We start from the raw sequence: 19,119 nt of genomic DNA, 5'->3' as shown, positions 1-19,119 counted from the left end.
CGATGGCATCCACTGCCTAGTGGTTGTGCTTGGTATTGCAGGCTAGCTCCATTCACTTGAATGGGACGGAGCTGCGCCTAGGTCACGTGACCAATAAACGCAACGTCACTGACCTAGGAAGAGGCTGCGGCGCTCTGCAAACAGCTGATTGGTCAGTTATCAATATTAAACACTCAGATAACTCCTTTAAGGAAATATAGCAATTCTGGGAACAGTTCTCAACCCAGCAGCTTTATACTGTTTGGGCTGTCTAGGCGAAATACTTCATTTTCATAGTCGGTCTGTCTGCCAGACTATAGTGCAAAGACTTGTCTGCGCTTTCTTATCAGGCGGGAAGGCCAGCCTTGGCATATTTAGTTTTTAGTTGGGTCTTGCAGATCTAACATATGGCCGTAAATTACAGGGAGGCGATTATCTTGGTTCACAGTTGCATTTGTATTATTGGGTTTTCCCTGTGATGGCTGAGTGGCAGCATTCTGCCAGCTCTTACAGGGGTTGTCCTGTCTGGACATTTATGACTAGAGTTGAGCAAAGCGAGCTTTGGATGCTTAATCCGAAGTTGCTTCGTTCAAAACTTCGGAATAATACTGTACGGAGATTCAGCTCCGTACAGTATTAGAATGTATGGGCTCCGATGAGCCGAAGTTCGTTATTCAGGGACCTTCGGTAGTTGTTACTGGTTTTCCAGTTTAAAAATCAACTACCGAAGTTATGCAACGAAGTCACGCGCGACTTCATGAAAAACGTACTTCGGCTCATCGGAGCCCATACATTCTAATACTTCTAAAAAAAACGGAAGGCGCACGTGTTGCCTTCCGCAATTTGGGGAACGGCCGCCGGCAATATAAATGCCTATTTTTGTCCGCAAATCGCGGACAAGAATAGGACATGTTATATATTTTTTTTGCGGTGCCGTGGAACGGAGCCACGGTTGCGGACAGCACATGGAGTGCTGTCCGCATCTTTTGCGGCTCCATTGAAATGAATGAGTCGGCATCCGAGCAGCCAAAACGGCGGCTCGGATTCAGACCCAAACAACGGTCGTGTGCATGAGGCCTTAAGGTACAGGTGGGGATTTAATCTCTGCCTTCCTCTGACAGGACAGGAAGAACACAATCTCAGGTGTGCTGTCAAGGAGACTTCCAGGAAACCGGATTACCGGTGAAGTGTGATACTCGTTTGATGGGCATTAAAAGTTAGTGGAGTGGTCTAAGGCTTCTTTAAGTAGTCTTAAGTTGTCTGTTTTTCTTTTTAAATCCCCCCCCCCAGCTAGCAGGACCTGTGAAGAGAAACATACTTACCTGCTTCCCCCCCCCCCAGCCTCTGGGTTGCCTGCACTGCACTTGCGGTCTCCGTCTGTCAACATCCACACAGACGGGGTCCTGTGCGCTGCAGCCAGTGACTCTATTAAATGCTGACGTGTTACAATTGTCATGTCACTGCTGCCTCCAGAGCAAAAACCAAGCGGTAGGCAGCAGGTAAGTATATTTTTATTTACAGTCCCTGCAAGCTTTGGGGAAGGAGTGGGATTTAAAAAAAAAAAAAAAAAAAATCCCAGAAAATCCCTTTGAAGAGGTTGTCCACTTAAACAAAATGTTTTATAATGTTTTTTAAGAGGTTTCCCCAATTAAAAGCTCATCACAGGGATCCCAGCAACCAGCTGTAATCGGTGAGAGGACCAGGAGCTAGGGGTTCAATTTCCCTTTGGCGCCACCACAGGGGGAGTGATGCATTACAGAATTCCCATTGAAATAAGTGAGCTGTCCTGGTAATGCATGGACGTGTTGGGTCCTCCAGAGCTTGAGACACTCTTTGTGACCACTTTTCTCCCCGACTAATAGTTGAAGGTCCTGATCAAAACATTGCCCACTATTAATCGTCATGCCTTAATTTCCCTACTTTCTACTCCAGCCTTCAGGTATGGTCCCTCTCCGAGACATCTTTATTACTTCTTAACTTGCTCCTTCCCACATGAAGTCCGCTGGTATAAAAGCCCCTGTTGTCTAGAAGCGTTCTTCCCCTCTGAGTGATAAACACCAGGAAATTTGCTCTTGTCCATATCTTGGAGTCAATATTTTGACCGGCCTGTCACGGAGCCTTTTGGAAGTCGTTTCGTTCCCATCTCTCAGTTGAGTCTTTTTTTTTTTTTTTTTTTTTCTTGTCTCGCTCTCTATAATGCTTGTCTTGTTAGGAATGTTTGGCCGTGTAGACTAAAGCTTTGCAAGACGAAACGGCATTCTTTAATCTGGCGCTGAGCCATAGAAAACAATGGCATTTCCAGGGCGAAGCTCACAGGTTTCATCAGGCGCAGGAACTCTCTCAGATACCGTATCACTTGGTAGTTTACGCGGCCTGAATAAAAGATCTGTAACTGGCGTCTCTGGGTCCGTTTCAGGGCCATCATCACGAAGGTCATATATTAGTGATAAGCGCGTGTATTGTATTTTCCATGACAGGTCGTGACTCTTTATTTTCCATGACAGGTCGTGAAACCCTTTTGTGTTCTCATTGCTCACACATTTTACTCATTGTTCCTGTTGCTTGTTGCCTGCAGCATTTCCATAACGTGTCAGCCTTGGCGTGACGGGAGCTGCTTACCATTTTCATGCACGCTGGTCACGAGAATTGGGTCTTCTATTTTCCGGTCCTTTCCCTATCGCTTTTATATGCAGTCACTTTGGAGAGTTGCAAACCTAATTTGGGGCAATTAAAGGGGTATGGCAGTTCTAAAAAGTTATTCCCTATCTACAGGATAGATCTGACCTCTGCTGGAACCCACACCGATTAACAGGGGCCTCGTTTCCCAAAATAAATGGAGCAGTTGGTCGAGCATGTGCTGTGCCGCTCCTTTTATTCTCTATGGGACTGCAGGAGATCTCATCTTATAACCAAAATGCCCCTTTCAGCCCCTCGAGACCTCCATCAAAACCACACATCGTCGTCTTTTTTTTTTACATAAATCCCTTTGTGCCTGGCAAAACCGGGTGATCAGAATTGGTGCCATGCAGGAGAACGCTTTGATGGAACCCCAGTGCTAAACCATCGCCATGGCCCCTCCATGCTCGGGATCGTGCAGGACCCGACAGTCCAGACCCCTACTGATCAGAAAGTGATGGCATATTGCCATGGTGGCTATCCGATGCATGAATTGACCGGCTGCAGATTTAACGCCCACACCACAGGACAATTTCCAGGGGTTGTCTCACTTCAGCAAATTGCATTTATCATATAGAGAAAGTTAATACAAAGCACTTACTAATGTATTGTGATTGTCCATATTTCCTCCTTTGCTGTCTGGATAAATTTTTTCCATCACATTTTACACTGCTCGTTTTCAGGTTTACGACCACCCTGCTATCCATCAGCGGTGGTCGTGCTTGCACACTTTAGGAAAAAGTGCCAGCCTCTCTGGTGGCCGGGCCGTGGGAGCTCACATAGGCTGGCACTTTTTCCTACAGTGTGCAAGCACGACCACTGATGGATAGCAGGGTGGTCGTAACCATGAAAACGAGCAGTGTATAATGTGATGGAAAAAGGAAGCAATATGGACAATCACAATACATTAGTAAATGCCTTGTAAATGCAATTTGCTGAAGTGACACAACCCCTTTTAATTTGCACATTTTATTTTTTTCATCATTTTCTAAAGATGAGATTTCTTAAACTCCTCATCCACTTTCTTTCTTGGCACTTTAAAGGGAACCTGTCACCTTTTGGGTATAGAGCTGAGGACATGGGTTGCTAGATGGCCGCTAGCACATCCGCAATACCCAGTCCCCATAGCTCTGTGTGCTTTTATTGTGTAAAAAAAAAAAAAAGATTTGATACATATGCAAATGAACCTGAGATGAGTCCTGTCCCCGACTCATCTCACGTACAGGACTCATCTCAGGTTAATTTGCATATTAATTTGCATATTAATTTGCAGAAGGCACACGGGCGGCATAATTTTTTTGGCGGATCCGTAAGACATGTCCTATTTTATGATGGACGGAGAGCCCCATCATTTTGTTCCCAAATATACTATATGGCGCAATACCTTTTTTTTTGTACTCGTCGATATAGTAAATATAGATATACTGTATATAGGGGGGGCACATTTACAAAGACTGGTGTTTTCCAGCAGGTCTTTGTTTCCTGTTGCGCTGCCAGAGGATTAGCCTAATTAATGGCGCGGCGCCCAACTGTCCTAAAACTTCAAAAAACTGTCACAAGTCTCTTGATGAATGAACCCCAGTGTGTATCTATAAGGCTACATGCACACGACCATTGTGTGTTTTGCGGTCCGCAAATTGCAGATCCGCAAAACACGGATGGCGTCCGTGTGCATTCCGCCATTTGTGGAACGGCACGGACAGCCATTGATATAACTGCCCATTCTTGTCTGCAAAACGGACAAGAATAGGACAGGTTATTTTTTTGGGGCGGACCACGGAACGGTGCAATGGATGCGGACAGCACACGGAGTGTTGTCTGCATCTTTTGCAGCCCCATTGAAGTGAATGGGTCCGCATCCAAGACACAAAAACTGTGGCTCGGATGTGGACCAAAACAACGGTCGTGTGCATGAGGCCTAACATCGGTGGATATTCTAGAAGCCTCCTCGCCATTCCTCCAGGACTGCTGCCTTTGGATTCGGGTCAGTCCCTTGCACAGTCCCGCTCTGCTCCCTGACTACGGCTTGTTACATTCTACACTACATAGTTAACAATCTACTAAAGCCGTTCCTCAGCCCTCGTGTGGGGCTCGTACAGTTCAGGAATGTGCTAATGTTTATCTGGTGCAGAGCATCGATCTGCAGAGTCTAATCTCCATTTTCTCCGAGGACTTTTAAGGCCTTTATGAAGGTAGAGCCGGCCGCAAGATGTTCTTCCTAATTGCGGATTAATACCAGAGCTTGATCCTCGCGCTAGGTTTTAGTTTTTCTTATGTATAAAACTTCTCGCTGTCATGGTGTGCCGAGGGTTAGTTGGCGTGACAGGTGGTACAGAGGTGCATGGACCCAAAAACCAGTTGTGCTGGCGCACTAACTGGTCCCTCGCCGCCTGGCCCCATCCCCCCCCCCTTCCTCTGTGCGTAGTCCTGTTTCCCTACGGGTGAGTTCACACGCAGCAGATTTGTTGCAGAAAGTTCATCGATTGTTCCCGTCATCCACATGTTCGGAATGGGTTTTCAGCTTCTGAATGTTTTGCAGCAGATCTTCAATGTGTGAATGTAGCCCAAGGCCTTGTTCACATTTCCGGATCAGTATTAGGCCTCATGCACACGGCCGTTGTTTGGGTCTGCATCCGAGCCGCCGTTTTGGCAGCTCTAATGCGGACCCATTCACTTCAATGGGGCCCCAAAAGATGCGGACAGCACTCCGTGTGCTGTCTGCGTCCGTTGCTCCGTTCCGCGGCCCCACTAAAAAATATAACATGTCCTATTCTTGTCCGCGCTTTGCGGACAAGAATAGGCATTTATATTGACGGCCTTCCGTTCCGCAAATTGCGGAAGGCACACGGGTGGCTTCCGTTTTTTGCGAACCGCAAAAAAACGGAATGGTCATGTGCATGAGGCCTTAGGCCCCTTTTTTTTTTTCCCCCTTCCATTCCATTTTTGCGGATTCTGTTTGCGGTCCGTATGCAGAACCATTTATTTCAATGGTTCCGCAAAAAAACTGAATGTACTCGGTATGCATTCAGTTTCCGTATATCCTTTCCGCTGAAAGATGGAACTTGTCCTATTATTGCCCGCAAATAACGATCCATGGCTCCATTCAAGCCAATGGGTCCGCAAAAAATACGGAATGCATACTGAACACATCCGCATGTCATCCGTTTTTTGTGGATCCATCCCCACTTTGCCCATGTGTATACTGTTAAAACACATTCCTGTACATTACATCAATGATTAAAAAAACGTATGTTTCTGTTTGCGATCCGCAAACAACGGATCGCATACGGAAACCATACAGAGATCTTTTGTGGAACTACGAAACGGAAACACAACGGATCTGTTAAAAACGGACCGCAAAATACTGAAAAAGTCATAGTCGTGTGCAAGAGGCCTTACGTAGATGAAAAAGCCTCCTTATTTAATCCGTGGATGGGCCGTGTGTCCGTTTTTACCCTCTGTGTCATCAGTAACGGAAATTGCTCAGATGAAAATTCATTTCAAAAGCATTTCCGATCAGTCTTCCATGAAAATCGGATGCAGCACAAATGCCAACCGTGTTGTGTCCATGATTTTCACGGACCCATAGACTTCAATGCGCATGTTTGGTCTTCATCACGGACCAAAGTATAATTTATTTTTTTACTACATCATACTGATGTGTGAACAGACACCTTTAAATCAATGGGTATGTGTGCTGTCCACGGAAAATGCGCACAGCATATGTCCGTGAAAAACGGAAGTGTGGATGAGGCCTAAGAGTACCGGCTCCATTACAGTGAGGACATGGCAATTGTAGCGGGCTTTTCTGTCCATTTCCGTCTAGTTTCTGCTTTCTCTTGAAAACTGCCATTTTAGTGTTTCACTCCATAATATGGCAGCAGTTACCTGTCACTACAGTAAGCTACTCGATGGCAGCTTGGCATCTGATGCATTTGGGTTTGATGTCTGCTGTCACTGCCTGTTGGTTCGATGAACCTATTTTGTTATTTGCGGACTGGTGTTACAGACTTTAAAAAAGTGTGCAAAAATGTGCAGCTCCTGACCCCTGCCACCCTAGGCAATGGCCTATGGATGCCATATAGGAGATACACTTTATCAGGGTTGGCCAACCAGAGCTATAACTCCCAGCATGCCCGAACTACCTACAGCAGGGCATAGTGGAAGTTGTAGTTTTACAACAGCTGGAGAGCCGCAGGTTGGCCATGCCTGTGCTATATGGACGAATGTATTGAGACACCTACACATTACACCTACAGGAGCTTTTATGACCTCCCATTCTAAATCCATAGGCATTAATATGAAGTTGATCCCCACTCGGCAGATAAAGGCAAGATTTTGGACGTTGTCTGTAAGAACTTGAGATGATGATGATGACATGGCCTAGCTTGCAATCTCCATTCTAGTTCATCCCAAAGGTGTTGGATGGAGTTGAGGTCAAGGCTCTGTGCAGCCAGTCAAGTTCTTCCACACCAAACTCGCCCAACCATGCCTTCATGGTACTTGCTTTGTGCACTGGGGCACTGTCATGCTGTAATAGAAAAGGGCCTTCTCCAAACTGTGCCCACAAAGTTGGAAGCATACAATTGTCCAATATGTCTTGGTGTGCTGAAGCACTGAGATTTCCCTTCACTGGAACTGAGGGGTCTAAGACCAACCCCTGAAGAGCAGCCCCATAGCAACTTTACAGTTGGCACAATGCAGTCAGGCTGGTAACGTCCTCCTGGTATTCGCCAAACTCAGACAGCCAGATGGAGAATGATAATCCATCACTCAGCAGAGCACGTTTCATCTCCTCCATAGTGGTGATGTGCTTTTCACCCCTCCATCTGAAGCTTGGCATTGTGTTTGGTGATGTAAGGCTTGCATGCAGCTGCTTGGCCATGGGCACCCATACCATGAAGCTCCCGGCACAGCACTGTTTAATGTTAATGCCACAGAAGGCTTGGACTAGGCAGTTATTGGGGGGTCAGTCTTTTTATGCCAGTCTTTGATAGCCCCTGCCTAATTTATGATGATGCACAGGCCTCGTCATAAATTAGGTGCACCTCTGGCAGGCCGTGTGTTTGAAGTAAATATTGGGCTAGTCCCTGACTGAAATAGTTCTCACTTATTTCCAGGTGTAAATGTTAGTAAATGTGCCAGGGCCTATGCCACTCCAGCCCCCAGCACTCCTTCACCGCTCCCAAGTGATGAGGAAGGAGCAAAAACACCTGTGCAACAAAAACTTAAATTGCTGTAAAAAGGGGTCTTGCGACTTTTTCACCAAAAACTGGTTACTAAATGACCCCCATTGAGTTGACGGCTTTTATGTACAATTGGGCTCAATAATTAAGACCGGCTTTTTATGCAGGTCGTGGTTTCCCCCTCGTCTAATTCATGAGGCTGTAGCAGTCCTTGCGTCTGGTAAAAAAAAACGACACCAGCCCCTGACGGGCATAAATGTTTGCGAAAAACTACGCCAGTTTCCAGGCTTAAATGTTAGTAAAACCAGCCATGCGACTAAATACTGTACAGACGGTTTAAAAATAAAAAGGGTCTTGAAATGGTTTTACGCCTAAAGTAGTCACAAGTCCTTTAGTAAATGTGCTTCAGCACGTGCCGATCCTGCTCTTTAATTTTCCGTAGTGCCCACTTCATGGCTGAGTTGCTGTGGTTTCTTCCACTTTTTGTAATATTGCCACTCACAGCTGATGGTGGAATATCTAAAAGGAAAGACCTTTACAGAGGTGGCATCCCATTACAGGACCGCGCTAGAATTCGGTGAGTTCTTTAGAACGAGTCCTTCTTTCACCAATGCCTATAAAGGCAGACTGCAGGGCTAGGTGCTGGATTTTATACACCTGCGACAATGGCAATGACTGAAACACCCGAATTCAATGATTAATAGGCGGGACCCAATGCTTTTCGACATGTTGTAGAGACTTGCTGTGCCTTTAGCGTTGTGAAATGTTGCCGTATTAAACTTATTTTAGGCTACGTGGCAACTTGAAGTCGAACAGCATACGTTTGCAGAGTACTGCATCGTACCTGATGATGGGGAGTGTGGTCATGTCTCAACCTGCAAAGTGCCACAACCCAGTAGTCGGCAGAAGTCGAACCCTGTTGGATTTATGCGCAGTCACCTTCACTGTCATGAGAAAGGGGGGACCCGCATGCCTCCTTTTGACTGGAGTGGCACAGACACGTGTGTGTCCGCTACTCTATTCAACTCTACGCTCCAGTACAAGCGTTTGGCTATCTCCAACAGTCGCCAGACACACATGAATGACTGCCGTTCGAGTCAGATGGAGAAACACAGGCCCCCATTCTTGTAATCATGGAGGGCCCCAGCAGTTGGACCCTCTTGGATAGGGGGATGAGTTCCTGTAATGGGACAACCCCTTTTAATATTGCAGGACCACAGGTCACGGTGTAGCCCTATCCTTAAAACTGGATGCTGCTTATATTTTACTGCGTGCCGCTGTACGTTATCACACACAAACCGCCTCATATCATGGCGATCCGTCCAGCTTGTAAGAAACTGGTACATGGAGGTATCCTCGTTTTATGTAAGGGTGTAACTACTTGCTGGCTGGCATTGCATGTATTGCCCCAGTGGAGGGTTGAGCATTGCTAAGGCCTATTGGCAAGGTGCACTGACCGTGCAATGTCCTGTGCATGTGGATATACCGTACGTCTGCACATTTTCCTACAGTCAGATATAGTCATGTAAGGGTTAATCAGAAATGCTCAGAATCGCCCACTGATACTCATCGTCAGGCCTCATCCACACAGCGGTTTTAAGCCTTTTTGTTTTTTGCAAAGGTTGCAGCATAAGGCCTCCTGTTCTATAATTTGCAGAGCGGACACACGGATGCGGACAGCACGTGGGTGTGTTTTAGGAGCCCTTACAGAAGTATTAAGTGACCCCCCCCCTTTATATGCGTTGCTTCCGGATTTCAGTAGGAACGATGTAATTATTAATTTCCCCTGTGGTGGCGCTGTAGCGAAATTGAAGTCTTGTGGGAGGTTCACACTGCGAAATCGGCGTCTGAAGATGCTTAAATAAGTGTCCTTATGAAATGCCACCCTTTTGCCGTGTTTTTGTTTTGCGCGGAAACCACAAGTGTAGTTACAACTGCAAATCCGGATCAGAAAGCTGAGGGCCCGAATTTCTGCTACCGGTTCCACAGCAAATGCACATCTGCTCTTTCCAAAATGTCTGCCGTCCGCTAGGTAAATGTGCCCTTATTGCTGGGGGACCCTGTGATCAGCTTATCGTTGGTTGGACCCTTCTTAGTGTAGGTTCTCGCTTGCGTTAAACGGACCCGGCCGGCTGTTCTGGCAGAGTCTATGGACTATAATGGATCCGGCTGCTTTTCTACCTGCCAGTTTTCAGCCGGACACTTATTTCCAGCCATAACTCTTAGGCCTAGTTCACACGATCGTTTTTTTTTGCAAGTGTACGGGCCGTTTTAATTTCAATGGTTCCGCAAAAAAACGGAATGTACTCTGTATGCATTCAGTTTCCGTATTTCAATTTTTCCGTTCTGTTGAAAGATAGAACATGTCCTATTATTGCCCGCAAACCACGTTCCGTGGCTCAATTCAAGTCAATGGGTTCGCAAAAAAAACGGAACACATACGGAAATGCATCCGTTTTTCCGTATGGCATATACAGTAATTACATAGAAAAAATTGGGCTGGGCATAACATTTTCAATAGATGGTTCCGCAAAAACAGAACGGATACGGGAGACATACGGATGCATTTCCGTATGTGTTCCGTTTTATTTTGTGGACCCATTGACTTGAATGGAGCCACGGAACGTGATTTGCGGGCAATAATGGGACATGTTCTATCTTTCAACGGAAATACGGAATACATACGGAGTATATTCCGTTTTTTTTGCGGACCTATTGAAATAAATGGTTCCGTATACGGACCGCAAAAAACGGCCCGCAAAACGGAAAAAAAACTGTAGCGTGAAAGAGGCCTTAGGCCTCACGCACACAATAGTTGTTTTTTGCATCCGCAAAAAAACTAAAACGGATGCTGCATCTTTTTATTTTTTGGGAAGATCCGTTTTTTTTCCCACAGATCCCTTGTAATAAATGCCTATCCTTGTCCGCAAGTGTGAAAAAAGTAGGACATGCACTATTTTATTTTTGTTTTTTGCTAAAGGGAAACTCTGACAACTGACGCGGAACACAAACGGATGAACTATCAGCATTTTTTTGCTGACCCATTGAAATGAATGGGTCCCTATCCTATCCGCGAAAAAAACGGAACGGAGGCCGAGAAAAACAACTGTCGTGTGCATGAGGCCTTAGGCACGTGTTCCGTTGCCATACAACAAGCTTAAACCTACGCCAGCTCCCTTGCTGATGTAGATTTAAGATATTGTCTATGGCAAAAACTGGCATCAAATGGTAAATGAGATGGGTCAGACCTCTAAAACCCCCATGCCACGCCCCCTTTGCTCGACAATGGCGAACGGCGTAAGAGGGGGAAATGCTGCAGATTTTGCCACAAAACACTTTTCGACAAAATCTGTGCCTAATATATGCCAAAAAGGGGCATATTGGTTGATAAATGACCCGGTAATTGTGTAAAGTAGACAACCCCTTTAGGCTTGCTATATGACTACATCATGAAATCTATTTGCTATTTCAGTTTTGTAGCTTTGTCGCATCCCTGGGGTCCTAGGTTAGAATCCCACCAGTTGTGCCTGCCATCTTGGTGCTACAGATGTCTCCAGCATACGATGGGGTAGTCGGGTTTATGTCAAATTAACCCTACTCTGTCTGTGTGCGATGGGGAAATTAGATTGTGAACCCATGGGTGAGGGATGAGGATGGTGGCGATCTCTGTACCGGGCTTCACTATGTGGTGGAACCTTACAACTAACTGGTAAACAGTTGACCGGTACTGTTCTCCAGCTACGTAGTCTCCATTGACTCGGGTTTTATTTTGCGAGCAGATGACAAGTTTCCCCTTGTTTTTGCAAAAATCCTCAGTGCAGAGTCCGGGTGTTTTATAGGGACATGTCGGCAGCCGCATGTACACGTCTGACAGGTTCTGCCGGTCACTGAATAGCACAGTGATTATGTGTTTTATCATGAACGCTCTTGCTGCAGGTCGGGTTGTGGTGTGAATTACACTGAGCTCCTCCATGTTTTTGAAATCAATCTCTTTTTATATTAAGTTACGTTCCCCAAAAAAAATTAAAAATATTCTCCTCCCCAGCGACGTGTCTCCTTGCCCCCGGCCATATCATCTGATCTAGGCCAAGATGTACGGACAGGTTTCAGGAGCTAGGGATGGTTTGAGATCGGCTTTCCCGGGCGCTGTTATGACTTGCTAATGTGCAGTCTTCTTGCTCGGATCCAATGTGACACTTTCGACATGTTTTTGCTTTTTCTTTGGCACGCTGTGTTTTTCAGGGAGGAGTAGGGGGGTAATACAGGCTGAACAGGTATGACGTTAGTTTGCCCCACCTTGTCGTTACTGCTGCTGATAACGCTGATTAATTCTCCACCGCATTGTCCTGATTGCTTGGAAATCCTCTACTTACACCGTACTCCCCGGCCTGACTGGAGTCTCCCTCTAAGTGCTGCTTATTAGATGGATCTAGAGCTAAATGTTATCTGATGAGCCGGATAACTGCTGCCTGTAGACAAGACCGTGGGCCTGAGGAGCCCGGGCTGATTAGTGATGGCCCGTCCAGATTGCTAGCTGTCGTCAGTCTCTCCTGCGATGTCTCTTGTTGATTTTCATGGTTACTATCTGCTTTGTGTGCTGATCTTCACTTCTACATGAAAGATTTCATGCGTACGTGTTCACATTGGGGGCCATATACCTGCATATACATGGGTTTCTTTATTTACTTTTCCCAATCTGCTGTGGGCCAGGTAACAAAAATAAATAAAAAATGGCTTACAATCCTGGGCCCCATCTGAAATGAAAGAATACATCATAGCCAGGGAAGTATTGGCCATAGACCTTACAGGGAAATTTCCCAGTCGGCCGATGCCCAGGGGCCACGTGAGCCCTCCTCACAGCCGGCCAGTGGAAGTTTATGGGGATGTATTTTATGATGGACTGTGGTATTTGGCTCCGTTGGGGTGGTATAATGTACCACAATCTTCCATTAATTTGGACCCCAACTACAAAAGGGGCCACTGTTAGTATTTTTTATTTTTTTTCCAGGGCCACATTAAGTTCTCAGTCCGCCCCTGATCATACCTGCAGCCCAGCGGTGCTGGATCGGAGGGGGCTCCGTGAGCCTGGAGTCCTGGTATTTCGCCGCCGATTGACTGCTTTCTCCCTATTACTGTACATAGGGAGCCCTCCGCCCATGGACACTGTGGATTCTAGAGCATGAACAGGTCATACTTTTACTACATAAATGCTTATGAGTGTAGAGATTAGATCAGATTATGGAGATCCGTATTCACGAGGGAGGGTTTAGGAACTCCTGAAAGCTACATTAATGCTTTAGTCACATATAGCTAATCTAATATAAACCCATCCGAGAACATGAAATATCGTCTTCCGTGCTCGTGTTATACCGCATCCACCAACAAATGTTCCAAACCAGTTATATCCTTATTTCTCGCCTGCAAGGTTTGCGTTCTCGGCGACAATGTTCTCGCATGGAAGAATAATCCACAGATTGGGATTGAATTGTGACATGGCAGACCTTACCAAGAAAGCTCACATTGATAGAAAATGAAGTGATGGATTATAAATGGGATCTCCACCACGTTGGGGACCTTATAGGAAATTTGCCCACTACCTTTCCTGCGCAGTTTGGATCTAGATGTCTACATCGCTCATATCTCCTTGTATATGGCTGGTATATCAGATCGGTGGGGGGGCAGACACTTTGCACCATGGCGCCGTAAACTATACAGTGTACGGAACTGGGAAGAGGGCTCCATACACAATGTAGAGGCCAAGCGGAGGTACTGCAGCTCAAGTGAATGGGAGCCGAGTTGCAGTACTTCGATGCCAGAAACTACACAGTATACAGAGCCTTCGGCTGCCGCTCTTTACACTGTTAGTATCTGGCGCCTTGACAGCTAGAGACTGCAGGTCTGTAGCGGTATTGAACTCCCACCTATCTGATGTTGATGACCTGTCCTCAGGATTAGGTCATCAATATCTGTAGCCCAGAGAACTTTTTAAGGGCATGTCTCAATGATAGATTTTGGCACGTATTTAAAATCAGCAGGAGACCAGTGTCCCATTGACCCTCAGTTGGAATCCCCACTGCCATTATGGAATTTGTGGTGGGTGTCCGCAAGGAGATTAACCCCCATTAACTGGAGCTAATCCACATCCATATCTGCAGCATTCAAACCTGTGGTAGAAATCTTAAGGTCGGGGACCGGTGCTTGCTATGGTCAGCGCATGTAAAAGGGCCCTAGGTAGGGTCAGGCTTCTGATAGTTTCTGGGAGTTTTGTAAATGGAGAAGCAGGACCTTATAGCAGGACCCCTAACCTTGAGTATCTGATCTTCACTTTATGAATTGTGAAGATATGAATTAAAGGGGTTATGCCATGAATGATGTAAAAAATCTGAAATATAGAAAATCAGACATCATATAGTCCATGATGATCTCTTTCTAACAAAGCTAGAACCAGCCCTGGACCTCACATGGATCCAGAGATCTCCACATTCATAGCTCCGGTTTTCTGCTAGATTTATTTCAGGCTGGTAGCTCAGTGGGTATGTCCTTTCTCCTGCGGCTCTTTCCCTAGAACTGCCACAGCTTCTCAAAGAAGATTGGTTGGTGGCAGTTGAAGATTTAAACAGAGTGCCTGCGACCACCTCTGTGAGGTGGACAAGAGATGAGGAAAGAACAAACAGCAGGTGGCGCTGTACAGATACATTTTATTGAATAGCTCACTGGTTATGCAAAATTTTTTATTGCGTGCAATTACAAAAATATTCAGATCCAGGTGCTGGTTTGAAAAAATGTTGAATATTTATCTTAAAATAGATTGAGTTTAGAAGAGTGCTCTTATGTTAGAGGAGCGTGCCTACAGCAGTAGTCTAATGTGTCCGTTAATAGAAGAAGGCAGCGGAGGGGGATTCAAAAATCTCTGCCTCAGCAGATACAGATGGGGAGACTTATCAAAACTAGTGCCAGCTACAACTGCAGGTGTTGCTCAGACCAGAGGTTTGGCGAATATCTTCACCGGATTGCTGGCTGTAGGAGACTTCTCCTGCTTTTCTCTGCACTCGTTTTAATAACCCTCCCGCTGTGGGAACCTCTGCGCTCCCCTGTACACCTCCCACCCAATGACCGGCGGGAATTGTCCCTATGAGATTTCGGCTAATATTTTATTTAAACACTGTTTTTGGAGATTTAATAATAGTCTCTATTGTAGTCATCACAATGGAGATGTTGACGTGTGCCTGCTTGTCGGCGTGATTCCTGTTTGCCCTCCATACTGCTAATCCCGATTCTCTTACACTCCCTGTATGTCAAACATCTCCTGAATGAGCGCGGGATGCCAGGCTGTCACCTTCAGACATTTTACCCTGAAGCCTTGGAGGTTAACCCTGTGACTGCCGCCTCACGGCAGCCGCAGCGCTGCTCCCTTTTAAAGGGGTATTTCCAGGTTGACATTTTTGCCATTTCAATAGGACCTGCCATAAATAGTCCCACCTCTGGGAACCACCTGTTCCTCCCTTAAAAAACTGGGCCCACAGAGAATGGAAAGCACGCGGCACACGCACAGCTTTCTCCATTCACTTCTGTGGGACTTCCAAAAATCGCCAAGTGCCCTGGGTTGGCAATTTTTGGACATTTTTATAGCGGTGAATGAAGTGGACAGTGCGTATGCATGGGGTGCTCCTCATTCACGGCAGGGCTCAGTTTTTTAAATAGGAGCCGGTCCCAGAGGTGGTGCCCACACCTGTTAGGCATTTATGGCATGTCCTATTGATACGCCATAAATGTTCAGATGGGACAACTCCTTTTAAGTGAAGTTCAACTGTTGCACATCTGGCAGGCTTTAGATAGGTTGGGGGGTCATTTATCAAAGACTAGCTTTTAACTCCAGTTTCTGCACTGTGTCTCTCGATTCACCCCATACACATGGACAATTGGCTCAGCCGAGTATGCATGTGTTCTCAACAGAGTGGAATAAGTGGCTACAAGACACCACTGGCTGCAGCTCATCTCCCTCTTGAGAACAAGGGATCAGGCATGTTCAACTCCAACATGCACAACCTTTCTTTTTTCCCAACATCTGCCACTGGTGGAGAGTTGGGACACCCCCATTTGATGGTCAGCCTGCTAAAATCAGGTTCATCTGACATTCGTCTTATGTTTATGGTCCATATGCTACAGCTTTATCCTTCATAGACAGTCTTCACGATTATAGTTTGGACTTACCAGCCAATATAGTTTCCGTAGAAAACCGCAAACGATCAGGACAGGAGAGGGCTAACCAGGATTGTATAAAACTGTGTCCTCTCCCTAGGCCTGTGACATCACGTCCGTCCTGACCTTTGTTCAGCTCAGTCCCATTCAAGTAAAGGGGATTGAGCTGCAATACCAAGAACATCCACTATGTAATGTATGGCGCTGTGTTTAGCGCACTATGCAAAGAGACTTGGTGACCCCTTCAAAAAGTTGATCGTTTGGAGTTCCAGGAGACAGACCCCCTACAGGTCAGACACTGATGACCTGCAGGTCAACAATATTTATTTATTTTCCCCGGCGCCTCCACAACGGCATTCACAGGAGGGTGTCCCCGCCTCCAGGACAGGAAACAACGAGGAAGCACAGGATTTAAGGAGCCTTCTCCCCTTACCTTACCAGTCGTTGTTTCCTGTCCTCGGACGTGCGTGGAAGCCGCTCCTGGGGTCATCCAGGAAATTGAATACCGCACCGGCCTGGTCCCTTCCCTGTTGTTCAGGAGGGTCGGTGCAGGGATTGAGGGACTCCGGGGACGCATTGCCTCCCCTCCTCGATCCTGCGGAGTAAGCCCTGTCTTCAGGTATCCCCGGGCTTGCGAGTCCGTCGGAACTCGCGCGGGATCTGGCGTGGTGACGTCAGCGGAGCGAGATCTCCTTGGGCAAGAGGTTCTCGCGGGACGCTCCTGCGCGCGGCGGGAGATTTAAAAAGAGCATCATATCCTCCTGCGCCGGTGATCTGCAGCGATGCCTTCCAGCGACAGAGAGTCGTCCAAACGCTCCGGTGATCCCGCTGTCTCGGCCCTCAGCCCGGTAAGCCTCCTCCCGGGGGGGGGGGAGTAATCCCTATTTCCTTATGTCCTTCCTAGCAGTAGGTTTATACAGGTTATGGGATCCCGTACCCCCCCCCCCCCCCCCTACACGCTGGGTGTCCGTAGTTCACTATACTGACCCCTCACCACCCTTACTCCGGGTCCCTCTTTGGCCTATACAAAGTTTGTTTTATTCCCTTAGGACAGTGAGTCCAGGAAGCTTAAAGCCAAAGGGGATTCGGGGCGCCGGAAGTGTGGTGGTTGCCGTAAGGGCCTGGTGTCGGACCCAAAAAAGTCCCTCTGCCCTAGATGTATTGAAAGGGTGATCGCTGAAGAATCCCCTTCCTTCGTGGAGTCCATGCGAACCCTCATTAGAGAAGAGATTAAGGCTGCAGCTGACTCTAGACAGCTGGCACCTTCCCCTGGGCCTTCCCGTTCCCTAAATCTGGAAATATCAGAGCAGGTGGATCTGGATGAAGGGGAGTTGCAGGATGATCAGGTCTCCTTATCCTCTGAGGAGGCCGCAGGGAGGCCTATGTGCTTTCCCGAGGAAACACAGTCCCTGCTGAAGGATATTAAATCTACGCTGGGATTAGAAGATGTCAAAGAGACTCAGTCCCTTCACGATCAAATCTTTCAGGGCTTGGGGGAGAAAAAGAAGAGATCCTTCCCCATCCACAATAACATCAAAGCCCTTATTTCCAGGGAATGGAGGGATCCTGATAAAAGGTGGACTGTCTCGGCCGCCTTTAAACGCAAGTACCCCTTTTCGGAATCTGACTCTGATTTGTGGGACAAAACTCCCAGAATAGATGCGCCAGTGGCCCGTATTTCTATAAAATCCTCGCTGCCCTTTGAGGATATGGGTCTCCTGAAAGACCCAATGGACAAAAAATGTGAAAACCTACTAAAGAAATCCTGGGAGACAAATACAGCAATGTTGCGCCCCAGCATAGCGTCCACTTGTACGGCCAGAACCCTCTCGGTTTGGCTAGACCAGCTTGAGAGCAATCTGTCGGGGGGTACGTCCAGAGAGGAGATCTTAAACTCTCTTCCCTCCCTGAAAAGAGCATCCAATTTTTTAGCAGACGCCTCGGCCGACTTGGTTAGACTCTCTGCAAGGAGCAGTGCTCTAGCCAATGCGACCCGTAGGGCGGTATGGCTCCGTTCATGGACTGGGGACGCAGGTTCTAAAAACCGCCTGTGCTCCATCCCATGTGAGGGGGATAGATTGTTTGGCTCCGCCCTGGACGACATTCTGGAGAAGGCCTCCGATAGGAAAAAAGGTTTCCCCTCTGATAACCGTTATTACCAACAGAGACGCTCCTTTCAAAGTCAAAAAAGGGCAAGATCTGATCAGAGTAAAAGGGATGGCTCAAAAAGATGGCAACCTTCTAGGGGTAGAGGAAGAGGATACCTTCCTAAGCCAGAAGCCTCTACCCGCCCTACCCAGTGACACGCCAACCCAGGTAGGGGGCAGGCTAAAGCAATTCTCCTCCGCCTGGCAAGAAATTCACGCCTCCCCTTGGGTCACTCGTACCGTAAAGGAGGGCCTAAAGCTAGAGTTTGTTTCCCCACCCCCAAGTCTTTTTTGTATCAACCAAAGGCAACAGCCCGACAAACAGGCATCCCTAGAGTCAGAAATAACTTCCTTAATCCTCAAAGGAGTGCTCATCCCTGTTCCGGAAGAACAACACGGCAAAGGCTTCTATTCCCCTATATTTTTGATAAAAAAACCAAAATGGCTCCTTTCGCCTGATAATAAATTTGAAGTCCTTAAACAGGTCCATCGTTTACAAAAGATTCAAAATGGAGACCATAAAATCTACCACTCAGATCCTTCCGCAGGACTGCTTTATGGCTACCGTCGACCTTCAGGACGCTTACTACCACGTCCCAATATACCACAGGCACCAGCGTTTTCTGAGGATCGCAATTTATTATCAGGGAAGATTGTCCCATTTCCAGTTCACAGCCCTTCCTTTCGGCCTATCCTCTGCCCCCAGGGTTTTTTCAAAAATAATGTCAGATGTCATGAAGTTCCTTCACCTTCAGGGGGTACAGATCGTCCCGTACCTGGACGACTTTCTGGTGTTTGCGGAGTCGCGCCAACTTCTACATTCACGCCTCAAACAAATCCAGGACTGTCTTACAACTCTAGGGTGGATAATAAATCCCAAAAAATCAGACCTTATCCCCAGTCAGGAAAAAGTGTTTTTAGGGGTGCTGTTG

General features: G+C 46.9%; 1 protein-coding gene across 1 annotated transcript in view; it reads left to right on the top strand.

Annotated features, from left to right (window-relative positions):
• Positions 1-19,119, top strand: part of FZD6 (frizzled class receptor 6) — a 50,348-nt gene that overhangs the window by 13,206 nt on the left and 18,023 nt on the right. The gene's annotated exons all lie outside the window — the stretch shown is intronic.

Source organism: Bufo gargarizans, chromosome 5, assembly GCF_014858855.1.
Source record: "Bufo gargarizans isolate SCDJY-AF-19 chromosome 5, ASM1485885v1, whole genome shotgun sequence".
Lineage (NCBI taxonomy): Eukaryota > Metazoa > Chordata > Amphibia > Anura > Bufonidae > Bufo > Bufo gargarizans.
Note: the sequence above shows the minus strand (reverse complement) of the source record. Positions and strands in the feature narration are given on the sequence as shown.